The sequence below is a fragment of the Tursiops truncatus genome, chromosome 2, assembly GCF_011762595.2.
Source record: "Tursiops truncatus isolate mTurTru1 chromosome 2, mTurTru1.mat.Y, whole genome shotgun sequence".
In the NCBI taxonomy this organism is placed as follows: Eukaryota; Metazoa; Chordata; class Mammalia; order Artiodactyla; family Delphinidae; genus Tursiops; species Tursiops truncatus.
In genome coordinates this window covers 141,350,982-141,374,345 of record NC_047035.1, presented here as the reverse complement: position 1 = coordinate 141,374,345, position 23,364 = coordinate 141,350,982, and the positions used below count along the sequence as shown (strand labels likewise).

At 43.4% G+C, this 23,364-nt stretch overlaps 1 protein-coding gene across 8 annotated transcripts in view; it reads right to left on the bottom strand.

Moving 5' to 3' along the window:
- Positions 1-23,364, bottom strand: part of SH3GL3 (SH3 domain containing GRB2 like 3, endophilin A3) — a 285,461-nt gene that overhangs the window by 99,887 nt on the left and 162,210 nt on the right. The gene's annotated exons all lie outside the window — the stretch shown is intronic.

Genomic DNA, 23,364 nt, shown 5'->3' with positions numbered 1-23,364 from the left:
ACAGAGCTGTGATGCTCCCCACCTGTCAGCCACTCCTAGAAGCCCTTGATCTCTGAAGGAGAAGGGGCTTGAGAAGCCACACATTAAAGAACGCACAGGAGAAAAGAGCAATTCACACCAGCAACAAAAAACGTTAAGTACTTCGAATACTTAAGAAGAATTTGTTAGACCTATATTGAAATAAAACCTACAAAATACTTACTGAGGGACATAAAAGAATTCAAAAGTAAATGGCAAGATATGATAAATTCGTTAAGTGGGAGGATTCAAAATCCCAAACCAGCTGTTTTTCCACAGATAATTACATAACACAACCCCAACAGCAAGACTTATGTCAATATTTTGAGTAAACTGACAAAGAGATCCTAAAACCCGTCTTGAAAATAAAAATGTAAAAAACAGAAAGTGCCCAAATCAATAGAAAAAGCAATGAACAAAATAGAAGGGTCAGAAATAGAACCAATATGTAGGACCTAGTCTTACATTACAGTAGGAAGAAGCCAAATTATTTCGTAAACTCACTAACCATATTGATGACAATGAGAAAATTTTAAAAAATTGCTGTAACTATAACTTCAAAAAAATTCCTGATGAACTCATAAATATTTTAAATATTTAAAAAATGAAATGATATAAATGAAGCCACCATAGGTAGGTGAATATTGGTGCAGTCTCAGTTAGAAGCCTTTCTAAAAATGATTTCAAAATCAGAAACTAGGATAAGAAAGACGAATAAAACGGACTACAATAAATAAATAAATAAATCCTATTACCTTAAAATAATTTCTTTTTGTCAAAAGACACCATCCAGTCATTAGAGAGTAAAAAGACAAGCTAGAGAGTAGGAAAATATACGTGCATAACATATAACAGCAAAGAACCAGTACCCAGAATATGTTTTAAAACTGCCACAAATAAATGAGAAAAAGAAAAATATTTTTAAATGGACACAGTACTTGAGCAGGTATGTCACTAAAAAGGAAATTCAAGTGGCCAATGAATAAATTAAAATGTTCAACCTCTTGGTCTCCAAGGAAACGTAAATTAAAACATCAATGAGTTATTACTACATATTTACCAGAGGGGCAAAAAATCTGAAAGTCTGACAATACCAAGTGCTGACAAGGGTGCGAACTATATAACGAAGTTCTTAGAAATCAATAAAACACAAGCACATAAAATGTTAAGCTCTATTCCTGAGTCGTATGGGAGACAGGTGTGCTGAGAACTAGGACCAACACAAAACTGAATCCAGGAAGTAGGTGCAGTTAAGTGCAGCAGCCTCACCCCGTCTCCTACTGGGTGTTTCCTATCTACACTCACATTCCATGAAATGTGGTAACTGTTACAGACCTCACTCACTCTAGGTACCAGAACTGCTGGAGCTCTGAGGCAGCCCCAAGGAAGGTGCCAAAGGTTTCTCTTGTGATTACCATGCTCTGTAAATGATCCACACCTTTGGTCAGCAATTCTGCTTTCCACTTCCACACTGGTGAGGAAAACGCATCCTCCTCGGAGAAGGTGATTACTGAACACCAAATTAGACCCTCAGAGAGAAGGCTGTAACTCAGATACACAGCTGTCACAGTCTAAAACCATAGCCACATCTTCTGATGACTTTAAGTCATTCTCCAGATCAGAAGTTTACATTATTCCTAGAGAGTAATCTGATCTTTATTGCATTTGTCTGAATGTGAAATAACTGCAATTAACATTACTGATAAAATACCTATTTTCCTCATGAATCATCAGGTTTCTTTCCTCTCCTACAAACTGTCCAAAAGGAAGCTGGTAAGTCTTAAATGCAAGATAGGTTCTCATATGCCTAGAACAAGTAACTAAGATCTTGCAACCAAACAAGAAAATGAATAAATCGACCTTCAAATGTCTGTTCTCCTCGTGATATCAATAATCCCATTCTGAATTCCACCTTTACATTCCCATTAAGGACCATAATAAGCAAAGTGAATTTTTTTAAAAAAAATTTGTAAGTCAGGAGGAGACAAAAATATTGGAGCAAAAAGTACTTTTATGATGCACTTTACAAATCTAAAATTGGAATTTACCCTAAGATACAGCCTTCATGATTTGGGTTGTCTATACAGGCAGACCTTGGAGATATTGTGAGTTCAGTTCAAGACCACCACAATAAAGTGATGATCACAATAAAGTCACACAATTTTTTTTTTGTTTTCCAGCCCATACTAAAGCTATGTTTACACTATACTGTAGTGTACTAAGTATGCAATAGCATTATGTCAAAAAAAATGTACATATCAATTTAAAAATACTTTATTAACAAAAAATGTTAATCATCATCCAAGCCTTCAGCAAGTCATAATCTTTCTGCTGGTGGAGGGTCTGCCTCAATGTTTATGGCTTCTGACCGGTCAGGGTGGTGGTTGCTGAAGGTTGGGAGGCTGTGCCAACTTCTTAAAACAAGACAACAGTGAAGTTCCCACATCAACTGACTCTTCTCTTCATGAACAATTTCTCTGTAGCAGGCAATGCTGTTTGGTAACATTTTATCCACAGCAGAACTTCTTTCAAAATTGGAGTCAATCCTCTCAAACCCTTCCACTGCTTTATCAACTAAATTTATTTCTAAATCTTTTGTTGTCATGTCAACAATCTTCACAGCATCGTCATCAGGAGTAGCTTCCGTCTCAAGAAACCTTTTTTTTTTTCCTCATCCATAAGAAGCAACTCCTCATCCATTCAAGGTTTATCAGGAGATGTCAACAATTCAGTCACATCTTCAGGCTCCACTTCTAATTCTAGTTCTCTTGCTATTTCCACCACATCTGCAGTTACTTCCTCCACTGAAGTCTTGAACCCCTCAAAGTCATTCATGAGGGATGGAATCCATTTCTTCCATACTCCTGTTGTTCTTATTTCTATCTCTTTCCATGAATCACAAATATTCTTAATGGCCTCTAGAATGATGAGTCCTTTCCAGAAGGTTTTCAAATGACTTTGACCATATCCATCAGAGGAATCACCATCGATAGCAGCTATAGCCTTTCAAAATGTGTTTCTTAAATAATGAGACTCGAAAAATCTAAATTACTCCTTGATCCATGAGCTACAAAATGGATGCTGTAACAGCAGGCATGAAAACAACATGGATCTTGTTGTACATCATCAGAGCTCTTGGGAGACCATGTACCTTGTCGATGAGCAGTACTATTTTGAAAAGAATCTTTTCTTCTAAGCAGTAGGTCTCAACAGTGGGCTTAAAATATTCAGTGGGCTTAAAATGTTGTAAATAGTGGGCTTAAAATGTTGTAAACAGATGTGCTGTCATCTAGGCTTTGTTGTTTCATTTATAACACAGAGTATATTTGGCATAATTCTTAAGGGCCCTACGATTTCCAGAATGGTGAATGAGCACTGGCTTCAACTTAAAGTCACCAGTTGCATTAGCCCCTAACAAAGCCTGTCCTTTGAAGCTTGGAAGCCAGGCATTGACTTCTCCTCTCTAGCTATCAAAGTCCTAGATGGCATCTTCTTCCAATAGAAGGCTATTTCATCTACATTTAAGATCTGTTGTTTAGTGTAGCCACCTTCATTTATTATCTTAGCTAGATCTTCTGGGTAACTTGCTGTAGCTTCCACATCAGCACTTGCTGCTTCACCTTGCCCTTTTATGTTATGGAGGCCAGAGGAGAGGGAGAGAGATGGGTAACAGCAGGTCAGCAGAGAAGTCAGAACACACAAATTTATTGGTTAAGTTCAGTCTCACATGGGCGCAGTTCGTGCCACCTCAAAATACTAGCAATGGTAACGTTAAAGATCACTGATCACAGGTCACCATAATAAATATAATAATACTTTAAAAGTTCGAAATATTGCCGGAATTACCAAAATGTGACACAGGACAGAGTGAAGAAATGCTGTTGGAAAAATAGCACCAGTAGACTTGCTTGACACAGCGCTGCCACAAACCTTTAATTTGTAAAAACAACAACAACAACAAAAAAAAACAGTATCTGCTAAGTGCAATAAAGCAAGGTATGCCTCTACTGTTAAGTTTCACAGAATGTAAAAACACGGGGTTTTTTTAGACAAATTTATTCAATTTACTTTCATAAAGTTGTTAACTGTGCCATAAACAGTGTTACAAGCTGGTGGCTTTCAAAAAATTGAATAGTTCCTGCCTGTTTTTGATAAGCAAACAACAACTTTGGAACACTGAATAAAAATCAGGTGGAAACAACAAAAAAAAGGTGAATGGATAAAGAAGATGTGGTACATATATACAATGGAATATTACTCAGCTATAAAAAGGAATGCAATTGGGTCATCTGTAGAGATGTGCATGGACCTAGACACTGTCATACAGAGTGAAGGAAGCCGGAAAGAGAAAAACAAATATCATATATTCACGCATATATGTGGAATCTAGAAAAACGGTACAGATGAACCTATTTGCAAAGCAGAAAAGGTAGTATTTTCTACTCTTAAGGTCATGAACAGCATAAACCAGTCCCAAAAAAGTTGTAAATCTCAGGAACAGAGAGAGAGCAAAGAAAAATATTCCAAAATTTACGACTATAACTTTTACCAAAGGATCTTAGCCTTCTAGAACGCAGAGCCTGAGGCAAGGATTAAAGTGCTGACAATTTATTCCAGAGGCGCAAGCCCAGGACTGTGAAGGTGAGGAGAAAAAGGGAGTGAGGCAAGGAAAGATACTAAAGAGTGTGCAATAAAGCATGTGATCATGCTGACACTTTCAAAATAAGCCAGGAAGACAGCAGGTCACCTGGCAGGTGTGTCCACTTGGTACTTGGGACTTTCTCAGAAAGAGCTGCAAGAACAAACTGGACCTCAGAGTAGCCCATGTAAGGGAGGAAGAAAGGGAAATCCATCTGCCCAGCTCCCTCCTATGGTCTCCCATTGGTTAAGGTTTACTACAGGGAGCCGACAATAGAACACTTCTGGGTTTCACCATCTAGGCCTTAGCGGCCACTCCACAGCCAGGTCCTATGCCCACTGTGTGGCGTTCCACCCAAGACCAAAAGCGGAGGGAGATTTAGCACTTGATAGGACTCGGCATGTGGGGCCCAAAGGATACGTCAGCCCAGGGCTTCACCTCTGAACTCCAGCCTGCCCTGAGAGCTCAGCAAGTTGCAGCAACAGTGGCAGCTGTGTGCTCAGGGAGGAGAGGCTCAAAAGGAGGTGGCAGGGAGAGAATCTCATTAGATGCTCCAGGTTTGGGTTCAGTATAGGACCTTTCAAGAAATAAATCTCTGTCCAATTGCTTTAATGCACTCAGCAATTTCTGCCTCATTTATTCATTCATTCATATGTACACAATGAGTGGCCATCACAATCCAGTTCCCGTCTGTGCTAGGTCCCAGCAAATCAATAAGACAATTCCAATCCTCACAGAGATCCAAATCTACTCAAGGAAACACGCATCATTCACTAAACAAATTATTTACTGAGTGCCTCGTTCGTGTGCTAGACACTCCTCTAGGCCTGGAGACTCAGTGATTAATAGTAAAATGACCACAGAATGGTAAACAATGAGAACTGTACTAATTATAACCCTGAGTAAATGATTACTAGTGTTTTAACTAGTCGTCCTGCGACCCGAGTCAAGTATATGAAATCCCATCAGTATACAGGGGTTTAAGAGCAGACAAATAAACAACAATTATACAACACACCAGGGCTTGGGCACTAAATGGGGGAGATCTGGATAAAATCCTGGAAAATGGAACCAGAATCCAGGAACCTAGCAAGCCCCTGACATTTTGCAAGATGTGTTATTTCAGGAAAAGGTGCCAGTCTGCTGAAAACACTGACATATGAAATTAGACAAGATCCCACTGAAAGGAATGGGGTAGGGAAGTCCTGCTGACTGCTGGTGTGGCAACCACTTGCTACCAGTGAGGGGCCCGCTGAACGGACACCAGCTCAGATAGAATCACTCTGGAGGAAGGACCCACATTCTGAGTCCAGGTCCCAATCTCCAACCAATTACCTGGAGCTTGACTACATTTTGGTTCCCAATAGTTTGTAGGGGACCGAAGGTGGCCACAGTCCCTTATTTGGAGTGTGGGATAAAGAAATACATCCCTGTGTTGAATATAATGATTGTAATAAGGTATAATGATAGTAATAACCTTTGCAGGCATTTTTATGTGCATATGTTTCATTTATTTTTTAAGCCTTATGAGAATCATACATATTGAACCAGTAACTATACTTTAAAATATTTAAGAGAAATTAATTAACAGACTATATAAATGGTATTGTTTGTGGGATTTAACTTGGTTAAATTTATAAGTTTAGCACTATTCAAAGAGCAAGTGAAATGAGTGCTTTTCATTTTAACACAAATATTACTAGATTTACAAATAAATTTACAAGATTTCCAAGTTGTTTTTAAAAGCTTACAGTATAATCGGTTTTTACATTTATAACTTTAATGAATTAGATATTGGATAAAATACAGGCATACCTCAGCAATATTGCAGGTTCAGTTCCAGGCCACTGCAATAAAGCAAGTCACACAAATTTTTTGGCTTCCCAGTGCATACAGAAGTTATGTTTGCACTATACTGCAGTCTACTAAGTGTGCAATAGGATTGTCTAAAAAATAATGTGCATATCTTAATTTAAAAATGGAAAGCAAAAAAAAAACACACCCAATTAGTAACAATAGTTTCATGTGATGTACAATAGTGACATCACAGATCACCACAACAAATATGATAATAATGAAAAAAATTGAAATATTGTTAAAATTATCAAAATGGGACACAGAGACATGAAGTAAGCAAATGCTGTTGAAAAAATGGTTCCGATAGACTCGCTCAGTGCAGGGCTGCCACAAACCTTCAAGTTGTAGAAAATGCAATGCCTACGAAGCACAATAAAATGGGGTATGCCTGTCCTGGTCATCATAAATCTCTCTTTCTGAGCCCTCAGAAATCAAAAACCAAAGGGACAAGAAAGACACCATAGGCCAGGTAAGTACAAAACGCTATAAGAACACTGACAATGGAGCAACCAATTCTGGGGGGAGGGTGGTCGTGCAGGAAACAGAGGCAAAAATTCCTAAAGCCACAGGTGATGTTTCAACAGAGTTTTGAGAGAAGGAAAACAGCAGGTGGACAGTGGAGGGAGGCTGAAGGGAAGCATACATCAGCACAGAGGAGCATGGGCGTGGCCCACCGGGGTAAGCCAACAGGGCACGGGGTGGAACCTGCAAGTGGTTCTGAACGGCTAGAGCTGGGTCAGCAGACACAGGTACGGGAGGGGTGGGCCCGGCAGCAACGGGAACCAATAGAGGTTTATCCTGAGGGGCCTCTGAAGGATTTTTTTTTTTTAACATCTTTATTGGAGTATAATTGCTTTACAATTGTGTATTAATTTCTGCTTTATAACAAAGTGAATCAGTTATACATATACATATGTCCCCATATCTCTTCCCTCTTGCGTCTCCCTCCCTCCCACCCTCCCTATCCCACCCCTCTAGGTGGTCACAAAGCACCGAGCTGATCTCCCCGCGCTATGCAGCTGCTCCCCACTAGCTATCTATTTTACGTTTGGTAGTGGGCATGACATAATCAGATTTGTATTTTAGGCAGATCCTTCTGGCAGGGTATGGAAGATGGCCTGCAGGGGGAGAAAAGGTGGGTGTATAAGCAATGTATGCCCTCAGTGTACAGTGATGGTGGGTACAGAGAAGAGTTAACAAGTCTTAAAGTATTCAGGAAGTAAAATCTACAGAATGTGGGCCCTGCAGAGATGTGGCTGTGGAGTGTGTGCCTAGCACAGTGCCAAGGAAGTAACTAAAGACAATCAATTGAACAACAAATTTGTTCAATGTATTGCACAAATGATGAATAGAATAACGGCAACAATATCAAAACGTGTCGTTTAGTGGAAGTTACTGGGTGTTGAGCCCTTTGCCAAGAGTTTTGCCTTTACTATCCAATTTCATCTTCACATCAATCCTTTAAGGCAGGTTTATTGTCCTCATTTTGCAAATGAGGAAACCAAGACACAGGGACATTAAATTACTCGCCGAAGCTCACCCAGCTACTCGGGAGAGGAGGCGGGATTGAAACCTGGGTAATCAAGCTCCAGAATTCCTTGCCCAAAGGTGAAGGATGGTTTTACAGTTTCTAGCAATTGGAGTGACGAAAAGGTTTGGGTGGGGGAAAAAAAGTACAGTTTTGGACAAAAATTTAAGATGTGTGGTAGGGCTTCTAGATACAGATGTTTAGGAGAACTGTCAATAGCTCAAGAGAAATGCCAGGAAGCACAAACACAGATGTGGGAATTATCAATAGGAGGTCCCATGGATCACGAGAGTGGATGGGATCACGGAATACAAACAGAGTGAAAGGAGAAAGAGGACCAGGTGATCACCGATCACTCCTAGTGATCACTGATTTTAAAGACATGGAAAGAGAAAGAGAAGCCGGAAAATAAAATAGAGTGGTCAGAGAGGTAAGAGTTCCACCAGCAGAGTGGTGTGGCAGGAACCACAGTAGAAGGCAGAAGTAGAAGCCTTCGAGAAGGAGGGAGTCAAAATGCACAATAAAGCAAAGTGGCCAAACGAGATAAAGACAGAAATGCCTATTGGATTCTTTTAAGAAGACGTGGGTAACCTTCAATTAACTGAAGCAGCTCCAGAGAGAGAACGAGAGAAAGGCAGATTACACTGGGTGGAGGGGGATAACGCGATAAAGAAGTAGAGGCAAAGGGTAGAGATACGCTTTGTAAAAGTCTAGCGGTGAAGGAAAGAGGGAGCTGGGAGAGGCTTGAGGGAGACAGAGCCATGGGAAGGATTTGCAGAAGAGGCAACGCTGATTAAGAATCAGTAAAGGAGAGGTAGAAGATGGTGGGGAGAGGCTAGGATGGATGCCGTGAGGTCTCAGGATCGCAATGATTCTGGAAGAGCCAAAGAGTGGAAGAGGAAGCCATTCGGGGACATGATAAATGATTAGTGACTTCTCCTGAAGCCAAAGCCATACATCTGTAACATCAGCACAGTTATAAGATCTTCTCCAGCAGTTCCTGGCATCCCCTGGTAGGAGACAAGACAGATGTCAGATTGCTCCAGAAACATATGAAAGACGAGAAAGTGACGGGTTTGCAGGGGCCTGCGAGAAAGGGGCTGTGTGCCGGGCAGGCAGGAAAGGAGGAGAAGCCATAAGATATCCGAACGAGCTTCAGGAAAAGAGCAGGACCTGCCAACACTGCTGAGCTACATCAGAAATAAGCTGAGTCGAACTTTCCTACTGACCTGGAATCACAGCTAAGGTCCAAACTGAAGACCCAAAACTCATAACATCCCACGTTCAAAGTGACCAACAAGCTTCCACTCGTGAACAAGCTTCCACTGCCCTGCACTTTCTTAGAGATGCCAACACTGGTCCTGCCCCCCACCCACGCCAACTGCTCTCCCTCCCACCTGAACACTCCCCAAATCAATAGAAGGAGAGGATGCAGGAGAGGAAGGTAGTAGCCGGCCTTGTGGGGAAAAGGGTCCTTCAGGGTGAGAGGGACATGCAACACCTAAGCCAGACGAATTGGGTTCAAATCCCATATCTGCCACTGGTAAGCTATGTGACCTAGGGCAATATATATCCACTCTGGTCCTCAGACTTCTCGTCTACAAAAGGGGTACAATAATACCTACTCCAAATGGTTGTTACAGGGATTAAATCAGTTAAATTCTTTAACATGCTTAGAATTGCACTATGTAAGTATTAGCTATTTTTCTTATTTCTTCCCCTTCCCATGGGAAACCAATGCAGGTGCTTTCCCTTCCCCAAAGCCAAGTCACGGGGTCTCCCACGGGGACCACTTGCAACATTTGGAGATGCCTTCAAAGAAGGAAAACTGCTCTCCTTGGCCCTCAGAGGGTGGGAAAGAGGACTCCAGTTAGTTCCCCTGTCTCAACAAGAAGTTGCAAGGCAGGGAACAGCAGGAGAGGAGCCATGGGGCTTTCCAGGAGCGTCAGGGCTAAGTAAGGAACACAGCACCAGGAGAAGAGGGTAGGATTCTATACCACTGATGGCACCAAAGGGAGAAGATCCAGCTCACTCTGGAGGAGGGGGTCCTCCGCAGTCGAGGCGCTAGGGCAAAGCTGTTCACCCCAAGCAGAACCAGAGCAAGGCCAGGACCTCCCCCCAACACACACCACCTCCAGGTCGGAGACACAGAAGAACTCGGCCTCTGCAGCTATCCCTCTTGCACCCAGCACCAGGGGAAGAAACCCCTAGAAGGAGGAGAGGGAAGAGATTCCTCAGAGCCTGAGCACAGCCCCTCCTGCACCCCAGCAGCCAGGATCCCGCCTCCTCCAGCCACACCGCAGGGAACAGGTTAGGTCACAGTTTCAGAAACGAAGGGTGCTGTAAACACGGAGACTGGCAGGAAAGCTTTGGCTCTAATCAAGGTATCCTGAGGGTCGTAATGTGCAGAAGGAAAGTAGAATTTGCTCCCGCACAGTGGAGAGCACTTATCAGCAAAAATAAAACCAGGTCCTACGTTTGTACAGAGCTGAGACCTCTCCTTAAATAAGACAAATATGAAAGACCTTCAGCCGGCAGGTTCTCCATGGCCATCCTCACCCCCCCTGCTCCACTGACTAAGCGCATCACAAACCAGCCCCACAGGGCGGAGGCTGCCGTTCCGCTTGAGGCCCACAGCCTGGAATATCTGTGGTCAGCCTCGGGCGGTAGACCCAGCCTAAACCTGGCCCACGTGTTCAGTATACAAGATTGGGCTTCTGCCTCACTTTCTCAATTATGCTCTGATTTCACTCTGGAAAAGTCCAGACCATTTGGCTGATGCCCTGACAACTACCCCAGCTTTCTCCAACCCTCTCTCCCCGAGGACTAAACTCTTTCCTTGTTGGAACCTCCCCTGATGGGAGTTTCCATTCCTCTTCTTAGAACCACGGCAGCACTTCTCCCTCTCCTGCCCCCTACCACCACTATTACGCCCCTGGAGTACTGCCAAGGCCCAAGTCACCACAGCCCACTAGACTTACTGACCACAGCACTAACCCGGCCTGACCCCCAGTCTCCAGGCCCACTCCTCCCATCCTGCCCACTCCAGCAGTTCTGGGCTATAACAGTCAAGACCATGTGGGTATGACTACACTGGGAGAGGGAGGGCACTTACAAATTGGAGGGCAGATGCAACAGGATCAGAGGAATAGTTGGTTTCAGAGCAGAAGCGGATAGGATGGCATTTGAGATTTCAAGGTGGAGCGGTGAGTGATGCCAGAGTCTCTAGTCTGGCTATGGGAATGGGTGGACACAGTGGGGGGAAGGAAGGCTGCCAGTGTGGAGAAGGGTCAATAACTCCTCCACTTATCAGCTGACCCATCCAAAACAAAGCTGGCGTGTCACAGTGCCAAGGCTGGGAAGAGGATAATTTAATCTTGACCCAGAAGAGAAAGGACCATAAGGGTGTTCAAGTGCTTCTTTTTGCGTCCTTTTAACATTTTATTTTGGAAAATGTTGAACATATCACAAAAGTAGACAGAACATCGTAATGAACCGCCAGTTAGCCATCACCCAGCTTCAACAACTGTTGAAAATTCTGCCCATCTTATTTCACTAGTATCCCCCTCCTGGTCCACCCCCCGCCCCCCACTGTTGATTATTTTAAAGCAAATCCCAGAGATCATATAATTTCATTTGCAAATAATTGAGTATGTATGTATCTCTAAGAAGTAAGTGCTCTTCATTTTTTTCAACATTACCAGAAATAATTTTCACACCTAAAAATACTTAACAATAATTCCTTAATACCATCTGACACCCTCTTGGTGATCATATTTCCTCAACAGACTTATGCCTGTTTACAGATGGTTTGTTTGAGATGGGAAGCAAATAACGCCCACGTGTTCATTGGATTGATTTGTCTCTGTCTTAGTTTGGTTTCCCCCAGAAACAGCTTCCAAGGCAAGGATTTAAGGGCGAACTTAAACAGTTTGGAGGTGTTAGCAGGAAAACTAGTGGAAGAATAGGAAAAGGAGCCAGGGAAGGGAAGAAAGCCAACAAAGGGTACACACCACTGGGGACAAATGGAGCACGGTTCCTCTGGACAACTCTGGGAGACAGTGTGGGGCACCCCTGAGCGCTACCCCAGCCCTGGGAGATAGGGAGGAAGCTTGGGTATTTATCCACCTTCCCCATCCATCACTGGCTGAAGACTGCTTCCAGGGGCATTAACTCTCCAGGCCATAAATTCTCTGGCACTCTGCTCTGCTTGCCATGCGTAATCCTACAGACAGAATGAAAGCCCTTGGGCAGAGGGTCACCAGAGTTCCCAGCAGGGTATCAACTGTAGCTGCTCCAGTCCACTAAAAGTTTCTTTCATCTACATTTCCTTCTCTGTCTTGTTCTTTGCCCTTTATTTACTGAAGAAGTGTGTCATCTGCCCTTTAGAATTTCCGCATTGTAGAGTTGGAGGATTACATTCCCATGGTGTTATTTAACATGTTCCGCTATCTTCAACATTTACTGTGAATTAAACAGTTAGAGACTGATCAGATCCCGGTTCTATCTTTTAACAAGAATACCTATGGGTGACGCCATGACCTTCCAATTGCATCACATCAGGAAGTAAGGGTCTCTAACAACTAAAGGTTTGTCTAGCTTTAAACAAATTTTCCTCCTCTTTCATTGGTTGGCTATGTTCCTTAATTCAGCATATTCCCAAGCAGGCCAACTTCTTCCAAATGCTATGGAAGCTGAGCAAATATGAAGTAGACAAGTCAAGCTCTGTGTCATCCAAAGGCCTCGCTGGAAAATTTCAAGGAGGGTTTGCTTGTGACTTAGAACACACACCCGAAGATGTCATTTATTCTCCCACTCCTTAGAGTGTCTTTCAAATACCAACCTCCTTTTGAAACCAACTTCCATACCAAAACAGTACAAGCACCTCATGTATCTCTCTGACTTTGAATTCTGCATGTGTGAATCTGCTTACACTGTAAGCTTCAACAAATTCCAAAGCGGAGAGATGCTTAGACCCTCTCAATCTTACCTACACCATTTTATGAGAAAAGTCTGCCTTACTGCATTGTAATGCACATAGAATGCACGCTAAAGAAAGAGGTTAAGGCTCGTGAAGAAATGCTAAAATTCAATTCAGAGAATGACCTAGCCCAAAGGAATGCTTCATACAATACTGACAAGTTGAAAATCTTCAGTAATTGATGTCTGGTAAAGAACCTCATTGTAGTTTAATTATCCAAGGTCATTTCTACTTGCCTCCATCAAACCTTCTCCGGACCAGAGCCCATGTTGTCAATTCACTCATTCAAGAAACACTGACCGTTGGAGCTCAGGAAGGGTGCCAGGCTCCAGTGGGAAAGAGTTTCTCTTTATCTCCTCTGTGATGCCAGTTCCTTCAATGTCATCCCAGACTCACAATATTCCAGCCTCTACATCTTCTTAAAAAGGCATCAGGGACAGTGATCTGTTTTTACTCAAAACACTCTGACACCAAATGTGTGGCTTCTTCTTCCACCCAACAACCAATTCCCTAATTCTCCAATACCAACTGAGTGTCCTCAATTCAATCCTGACACTAATTACCTGGAGTTGGCATCAGACTCCACAGGTTTCAAGGCTGCCCTCCCTTCAGATGCCAGACACAAGGGTCGGGTCTCCAGTTACCCACACGTCTGTCCCACTTGGCTACGAGGTTGGGGATGCCCACAATCTCCTCCTTAAGTTTGATAATTTGCTAGAAAAGCCGACAGAACTCAGGAGAGCACTTTACCATTAATAGGCTATTATAAAGATACAACTTAGGAACCGCCAGATGCAAGAGATGCACAGAGCAAGGCAGTGAAGCGGGGAGCAAAGAGCTCCCACGCCCCCTCCGGGCGCACCACCTCCATGTGTTCACCAACTGGAAAGTTCTCTGAACCTCTTCTTTTAAGAGTCTTTACTGAGGGGTCATCAGGTAGGCATTATGGATTAAATCTTTGTCCGTTGGTGGTTAACTCAATCCCCACTCCCTCTCCCCTCCCTGGAAGTCAGGGGGTAGGGCTAAAAATTTCAACCCTCTATTCATGCCTTGTTCTTTCTGGTGACCAGCCCCCATCCTAAATCTATCTAGGAGCCCCGACTCAACAGTAATCTCATTAGCATATTAAAGACACTCATCACTTAGGAGGTGCCGAGGATGTGGGGAGCTGTGTGCCAGGAACCAGAGACAAAGACCCAGGTGTCAGAGCACCCTCTCCCTCTTCACTATGCCTATGGTGGATATTTCAAAACGTATAAATGACATTTTCTACCCACTGCATTTACCAGAAAAAAAACAAACTCTTATCCCCAGAAGACCACCTGAGTGGCTTCCTCTCCACATAGAGGCCGAGCCATTTTGATGACTCCCAGTGTCCTTCTGGCCTTTGTCCATCAGTGACCAGCAACTAAGAGTCACCTGGAACAGTGCAGTGTGTCGACAGCAAAGCCTTTGCTAATCAAGGTCCTCAGAAAATAACCACAACAAACCATCACAAAGCATTCATTAATGGGGCACAGCAGGAGGGGGGCAGCCTAGACCCACGGAGAAGGGGAGGCCAAATATCCAAGCGTGGCGATGTCTTGAGGGTCCCAGCTTCGTCCTTCTCTCTGAAGTTAGTTCTCACACAAGGTCATCAGTCTCTTCCCAACGTCTTAGCTGACCTCTGTGGGCCAAACGATTCTGTCCCTGATGACCCCGTTCCCCCAGCCTGCCAAAAAATGCCCAGGCCCTGGAGATAGGTTCAGTTCCCTCTTACCTGTCCAGCTAGCTAGCCATCTCCTTTCTCTCTAGATAATTCCCACCAGACTCCACTGACAACAGGTACAAACCTGTGCCACAGGCTGTTCTCTCTCAAATGGGCGTAATTCCCCTGCTTGATTTCACCTGGAAAGGACACGCTGGTTCAGCCTCTTCATTTTAACTAGAAGTGGAGGCCCATAGGGGTTAAGTGACTTTCCCAAGATCACCAAGCGGTGGCAGATTGAAATCTAAAACGGTTGTGCCCCAGGGTTACTGGACCATTCAATATGAAAGGAAGCTTGTGTTTGTAGTGATGGAAGAATAATGCAGTTTGCAAATACATAAAGTTGCCCCTAGGCTATCAAACACTGGCTAAGGACTGAGTAATAGAACGGCTACTACTACGGGGCACGAGGGAGAGTCTTCATCCCCATCAAAGGAAGCAGTAAACATCCTGGAAAAGCAAACTGGATGAAAGTGGAAAAAGGGATGGAGAAATGGAGGTAACGGTAGTTGACCCTGGATAATGGAAATTAAGTGGTTTTAGCCTTTTTCACTTAGCTTTACTGTGATGCTTGAATTTTCTTCTCAAGTAGGTATTTATCATCATAATTAGGGAAAGTAATAAGCCTGATTCCTAGAGTCACACTCAGAAGCCAGCCTCATTTCCTGGGAGTCATACAAGATATAACACCTGCCTGGAGAATGCCATCAGAAGAAACAAAGCATTCCGTTAAGCCATGAAACGTACCAGCTTTTTACAAGGCATCCCATCCACCAGCACAAGCCATGCTGGACTCTCAGGGCACCGTTATTCAACCCCGGTGCACGGCATTATAGCTTCAGAACTGGCCAGGATCTTTGTCAAAAAGTCAACTTCAGTCTTCCGGGTCAGGGGAGGCAGATAACTTACAGTGCCTAGATGCTCACTAAAGTCCCCATGAAAACTAAAAATAGCAACAGGTCTGGACAAGATAAGAGTGCATTTACCACATACCAAAATCAGAAGGATCTTCCACTGATGGGAAGGAATTCAGGTATACAGTCACTGACAAGTGCGCATCAGCCCCCAAACCAGAAGTGGCTGCAGTGTGAAGCTGAGTACACTGTTCAGAGAACACACCCTTTCCATACAGACACTGTAGATTTCTGTGCTTACCGTACAGTCTTCTAGTAAGTAGCAATCCCATGACCGGCTCTAACAAACTCAGTATGTAGAACACCACAGTGTTCCCGCACATGGAAGTCAGGGTCTCGAGGAAAAGGTGCCTTTTTCTAATTCACAAAGAGCACCATATAGGCTAGCCGTGACCTCATCAATACCCTAACTCCACTGGCTGCTCCTCCACTAAACTCTAAGGGATTCAATCCAAAGCACATAACCAGCCTGACACTGTTGGGAACCCCTTTCTGAAGAAGTCGAGTCCCTATGTCTCATCAATAACTTTCTTGCCTCATCCATCCTGAAGCAAAGAGCTTCTAGAGAGCAACCCAGCAAGGTGCAGAGATGACCAGACCAACTGCATTCCTGGGTGACCCTGGAGTAGTGCCTGCAGGCAGGTATACGTTTTCATGCAATGAAAGTTTGATCAGAGGTGGCCTCAGGCCCTGCAGGGCCATGTCCATTTTATCCCTTGTCAGAAAATGAACGGTTGGGGGAAAAGAAGCTATGTCAGCCAAAACAGCTGCCCGAGATGTGTGACAGACCAGAACTGTCCCATTGGAGACACCGGCTCGGCCGCTGGCCTCAGTCGGTGAGGTCAGGGAGGGCCCTGTGAGTGAACAGTGTCTCACATCCAGGAGCCAACACTAGGCTTATTCATGGGTAAGTAAATAGAAACACGACAGTCTGAGGCCTATGACCAGAATCTGGAGCATAGGAGAACAAAAATGATTCCTCGAGGAATAAGAGCAAAGACCTTCTTGCACATAACTTTACTGCAGGGAAGAGTAAAAACTGCTTTGGGTCTGTGATAGGAAATGAGGGCACCTTCCTCCAAAACAGGCCAAGTACAAAATAGAGGAGGCAAATGTATCCAACAGAATGAACTGAGGAAAGAAGAGACCACAGAGAAAATTAAAACATCAGAGCCCAATTATAGGAAATTCGAGGCCGAGAGGAATGTGCTGAAAAACAGCATGAGGACACGACTAGACACAGCCCAAAGGTGGGACAGCCAGCCTGGTCATTTCAACAAACCGATGTCATGAGAGAAAAGAGAACAAAAAGAAAAAACTCAGGGGAAGGGAACTCTTCTAGATTATAAGAGATTTAAAAATGACCAAGCAATTCCACTCGTAGGTATATACCCAAAAGAACTGAAAAGGTACTCAAATATCTGTACACAGTATTGTTGTGTCCTGAATGTTTGTGTCTCCCCAGCCCCAACATCCATACGTTGAAGCACCAACTCCCAATGTGATGGTTATTTGGAGGTGGGGTCTTTGGGAGGTAATTACATTTAGGTAAGGAGGATGGATAAGGATTGGTATCCTTATAAAATGAAGAAGAGTCCAGAGCTCTCTCTTTTCCAAAGACATTTGGGAATAATTAGGGAAGTTTGCATATAGGCTGGGCGTTGAATGATATAAAGAATCATTGTTAGGTGTGATAATGGTAGCATAGTTAAGGAGAAAAACGCCTTTATTTTTCAGATGTGCACACTGAAGTATTTGGGAACGAAATGTTATGATGTCAAAGTATTTCAGGAAAAAAGGAAGATGAAGCAAAGGTGGCAAAATGTTAACAATTGTGAGATGCAGGTGATGGGGTCGGGATATTAACTGTATTTTTCTCTTTAGTTTTCTATATGTTTAAATTTTTTCATAATAAAGGTAAAAAAACTCCCAATCAAAATCCCAGCAAGTTATTTTGTAGATATTGACAAACTGATTCTAAAGTTTTACATGGAGAGGCAAAAGACGCAGAATAGCCAAGATTGATACTGAAGAACAAAGTTGGAGGACTGAGGTTATCAGACTGTAAGGCTTACTATAAAGCTACAGTTAAGTAAGACAGCACGATATTGGTGAAAGAGTACACAAACAGATCAATGGAGCAGAACAGAGAGCTCACAAGTAGACTCCCATAAACATGGTCAAGTGATCTTTGACAAAGGAGCAAAGGCAGTACAATGGAGCAAAGATAATCTCTTCAACAAGTGGTGCTGGAACAACTGGAATGACCAAAGGACTATAAAATTTGGAATCATCTAGATCCGCTTTGCAAATTGGGGCAACTCCAATCTACCTGGCAGCAGCTTTGAGAAATTTCTGAAAAACATAAAGCAGGCAAGAATGCCTGAAGCAAGGATGGATGGATCCCTCACTCACTGGTCAGACTGGCACACACAATGGGATAAATAAAGGGCCACAGGGTGGAAGTCCCACAGATGCCCCGAAAAGAGCACTTGTGGTAGCTACTAATGAAGGTGGTAGAGTGCCTTACCTAAACTTGGGAGGACACACAAAGAGGAAAGGAAGCATTGGCAAAGCAATTAAAGAAAACCCTGCCAGAGATTTCCTCCAGTTACATTCATTATTTCCACAAATATTAAGTGCCTGTTACGTGAATCTGGGGCTGGGAACACAGCAGCAAACAAAACACACTTGGTGTCTAACTTCATGGTGGCTGCGCTCTCCAATCCATACCCACTAGCTACATATGGCAATTTTAATTTTAATGAATTAAAATTAAATAACATTTTAGAATTCTATCACAGTCGCATTAGCCACATGTCAAATGCTCAATAGCCATGTGTAGCTAGTGGCTATCAGATGCTCCCAGGAGCAGCCCCCAGCCAATGCTAAAGGGGAAGTTGGTAGATAAACGCCCCAGCCTCCTGCCTCTGGTTGGCATAACTCTGACGTGGCTTCCACGCTGTCTCTGAGATGTATATGTGTAACTGATTCACTTTGTTATAAAGCAGAAACTAACACACCATTGTAAAGCAATTATACTCCAATAAAGATGTAAAAAAAAAAAAAGCAATTATACTGCAATAAAGATGTAAAAAAAAGCAATTATACTCCAATAAAGATGTTTAAAAAAAACAAAAAAACCCAACAACAACCAAAAAGCTGCCTCCCCACAAATCCCTGTTTCAAAGTCTTATGGGAACCTTCAAACCCAGGAAACAATATACACAGTCCAGCTACACTACCCCCCACCCCCAAACACCCTAACCAACAGAATATACTACCTCCACGTAAGTGAAGCAGCAAGGGTGTTCCTTCAGTGTTGATCCCAAATGTGCTCATCTTTGAAGGATCTCGAAAATACACACCCAGCCCTTAAACCATAAATTACTAAGTGCAGACCTTAATGTATGCAGTATGGAAACATGTAGCATTGTGGAGGGGTTGAGGGAGAATTGAGAGACCTAAGTCATCACCCAAGCAGGCCTTCTGCCCCCCAGGGACCCAATAGTGGGTTCTCACATACGGACCTTATGAGGGTGGAGCTTGGCCAAATTCTGCTTTAAGGAGCAGAGTTTGATTTTCTGTCCCAGGCAGGAGGCCCGCGGAAAAACGTAACAGCTAGTGTTTTTTGCATGTTTATTACATGCCGAGCCCTGTGCTAAATACTTCAAACGCATTAGCTCATTTAATCCTCTGAGTCCACCATGTTGGAGCTGTTTTTCTCCCCATTGTACAGAAGAGGAAACTGAGGTTTACAGAAGGGAAGGGGCTTGCCTAAGATTTCACCACTACTACACTGCTGCGCTGGGACTCCAACCAGGTCTCCCTGACTCTGAACCCAAACTCTTCACCAACAGGTAACACAGCTCCCTTTTAAATGATTATTATAATAAAATCACCATTTGTTGAACCATAGTATGTGCAAAGCACTTTAGATACGTAACTTCTTATCCTCACCACAACCCTCCAAGTCAGAATTGAGCCTGATACTATGTAAGCTTCATACATACATTAGCCCATGGTTCTGATGAACCTAGGGGCAGGACAGGAATAAAGACACAGAGGTAGAGAATGGACTTGAGGACATGGGGGTGGGGGGGAAGGGTAAGCTGGGACGAAGTGAGAGAGTAGCACTAACATATATACACTACCAAATGTAAAATGTATGGCTAGTGGGAAGCTGCTGCATAGCAAAGAGAGATCAGCTCGATGCTTTGTGACCACCTCGAGCGGTGGGATAGGCAGAGTGGGAGGGAGGCTCAAGAGGGAGGGGATATGGGGATATATGTATACATATAGCTGATTCACTTTGTTATACAGCAGAAACTAACACAACATTGTAAAGCAATTATACTCCAATAAAGATGATTAAAAAAAATAATAAATAAATACATTAGCCCTAGGCAGAGTTATCTCCATTTCACAGGTAAGAAGACTGAGGCACTAAGAAGCATTTCCCCAGGGACTTCCCTGGTGGCGCAGTGGTTAAGCATCCACCTGCCAACGCAGGGGACATGGGTTCGAGCCCTGGTCCGGGAAGATCCTGCATGCCACGGAGCAACTAAGCCCGTTTGCCACAACTACTGAGCCTGTGTTCCAGAGCCCACGTGCCACAACTACTGAAGCCTGCACGCCTAGAGCCTGTGCTCCGCGACAAGAGAAGCCACCGTAATGAGAAGCCCGCGCACTGCAACAAAGAGTAGGCCGTGCTCATTGCAACTAGAGAAAGCCCGCACACAGCAACGAAGACCCAATGCAGCCATAAATAAATAAACTTAAAAAAAAGAAAAATATGCAGGTTTTTTTTTTTTTGCAGTACGCGAGCCTCTCACTGCTGTGGCCTCTCGTGTTGCGGAGCACAGGCTCCAGACGTGAAGGCTCAGCGGCCATGGCTCACGGGCCCAGCTGCTCCGCGGCATGTGGGATCCTCCCAGACCGGGGCACAAACCCGCGTCCCCTGCATCGGCAGGCGGACTCTCAACCACTGCGCCACCAGGGAAGCCCTACTCAGGTTTGTTTTTTTAAAAAAAGAAGCATTTCCCCAGCAAGTGCCAGTGCAGAGAGCCAAGCCGGCTATATTCTCCTTCCTACCTGGGTGGGGCTCCTGGATTCCATCATGCTCTTCATCTTATCTGCGGAGAGACCCAGCTTCCTCCTCTGCAAACCCTGCCTGGTCAATGCTTAGAGGTAACTACGACTGATCGAGATCTCCTACCTGCTCAGAAGAAACCCAGCAGCAGTCCTCCCAAGGCTCTGCCCCTTCCTTAACCTGCAAGTTGTCCCAGGTCCTGTCTTCTCAGAGTGACGTCACCCCATCCCATTAGCTTTCGGCTAAATGGCTTGGCCCTCGCTCTCTGGTCCCATGCAATCTCCCCTGCCTCGTACCCACCTTTTCTCACTGCCCCCAATGCTCTCAAGAGATCTCAATGAACGAATCAATAGCCTTATCAAAGAAAAGACATATCATGGAGACTACAGGGCTTTTCGTCCTTGGAGAAGTAAATTAAATAAATCCAATAATATTTGTTCCTTAGTCTATGTTGGTCTTCTGATATTACACTCCTTATTTTGATGATAAGCTTCCAAGAATTTTTCAATTATGGCAATTTCAGCTGATTTCCATTCCCAAAGAACCCCCGTCTAAATCTACCAAGAAGAATAGATACACCACATTTCTTTAAAATATGCATGTTTGGCAACTCAAAAGGGTACCATCTGCTTCACATAATTTCTGCATGAAGTTTCTGAAAAGCCTACACAACATATATGATCCACTCCTGCTGCAACAGGAGCCAAAACATTCCACTGCTATTGTACAAATCGACTCAGGTTAACTGTGGCTGAAATTGGCCATGGACCTTGCAACGATCAACTCCCTTAGAACACGGCTCACCAATTAAAATATACATATTTAATCAAAGTCATGCTAGAGAGGAAAGATAAACATGAAAATGACATCACCCTCAGGAATCATTTTTGAGCCCTGGGAAAAGCAAGTAGAGAACTGGCAAGAAAAGCAAATTGGGACTCTTTCAAAATGAAGCAAAGGAGAAGACAAAATAAAGTCGGAATAATTAAAACAAGAAGGGAATGATGATGGGAGTGGAGGGAACCCAGCGAGGGGAGCAAGCACTGTTTCCCTGGTGAGGAATTACAATGCGGCACATGGCAGAATGCCTAACAACCTGTAAACAGAAAACACTATGTCCCCATCGGAGTAAACACATCAAGGCCATTCCTCGCCAGCACTGTAAACTCTGGATAGAGGAGTTCGCTGGTGTGTGCCAGACGGTGAGGCATGACCAGAAGTGACTTTGGGGTAAGCAAGTCTCCTGAATTACAAAGTAAGAATGTATTCCACAGCGAGTCCCTTCCCAGGTCACCAGGATGAATCAGAATTGTTAAGTGATTGGAGATCCTCCAAAAAACACACAACCCAATTGCAGATGCAGACAAAACGTTTTTAGTGTTCTGTCCAGGGCTGCAGAAATGTTGCACACCAGCATATGTAAATTCCCTAGACTTACAGCTCAGAGCAGAGGTTGGCAAATGTTTTCTGCAAAGGACCAGAGAGCAATATTACAGGCTTTGTGCTCTATGTTGCCTCTTGTCATAACTATTCAATTCTGCTTTACGCCATAGACAGCATGCACGAAAATGAGCCTGGGTGCGTGTTCCAATAAAACTTTATTTACGGACACTGAAATTTTAATCATATGTAATTATTAGGTGTCACAAAATAGAATTCTTTTGATTTTTTTCAGCCATTACAAAATGTAAAAATCATTCTTAGCTCACAGGTTGTACAAAAAAAAAAAAGAAAATAGGTAATGGGCTATATTTGACTCACAGGCCAGTTTGCCAACTCCTGATTTAGAGCTTCTATTTAATAGAGGCTAAATAGGTGACATATGGTTCAAATGAATGATAAAGACACCTTGGATTTATTCGAAGACTAAAATCATGAGGAAGAGACTGGAGGGTAGCACCGGATTTATCTCATGCAATGGTGACAAGTACTGTACTGCGTTTGTCTTGGAATCACTCAAGGCCTGTCCTTGAGTTCTTACAAGACCACTTGCCAGCTGTGTGACCTTGAGCAAGTTTTACTTAACCTTGCCAAGCCTAATTTCCTCCCTTGTAAAAGGAGAAATAAGACTAGCACCTTCTTTTTTTCCAATAATCATTTTTTTAATTGAGGTATAGTTAATTTACAATGTTGTGTTAGCTTCAGGTGTACAGCAAAGTGATTCAGATGTGTGTGTGTGTGTGTGTGTGTGTGTGTGTGTGTCTGTATTCTTTTTCAGATTCTTTTCCATTATAGGTTAGTACCTTCTTGGTAGAGGTATCAAGGAGATGAAATGAGATGCTGTCTCTAAAAATACTTTGCACAGTACCCAGCACTTCTACCAAATGCAGCTAATTAGCATTATGATTATGCTCATGGAATGATTAGTTGATTGACTATAAAACATTTTTCCTGGATATGAAGATAACATTTCCTGGATGTGAAGAAGTCCCGACTCCTAATTTATGAAAGTCAAAGCTCAAAACAAAGTAGATGCTAGAGGCAAATATCAAACTAATACAATAAAAGAATATTTTAATTTTGGTGCAACCAACACCCCAATGATTCAGCTATTAGGAGTCTGGAAACCTCCAATTTCTATAAAAGTT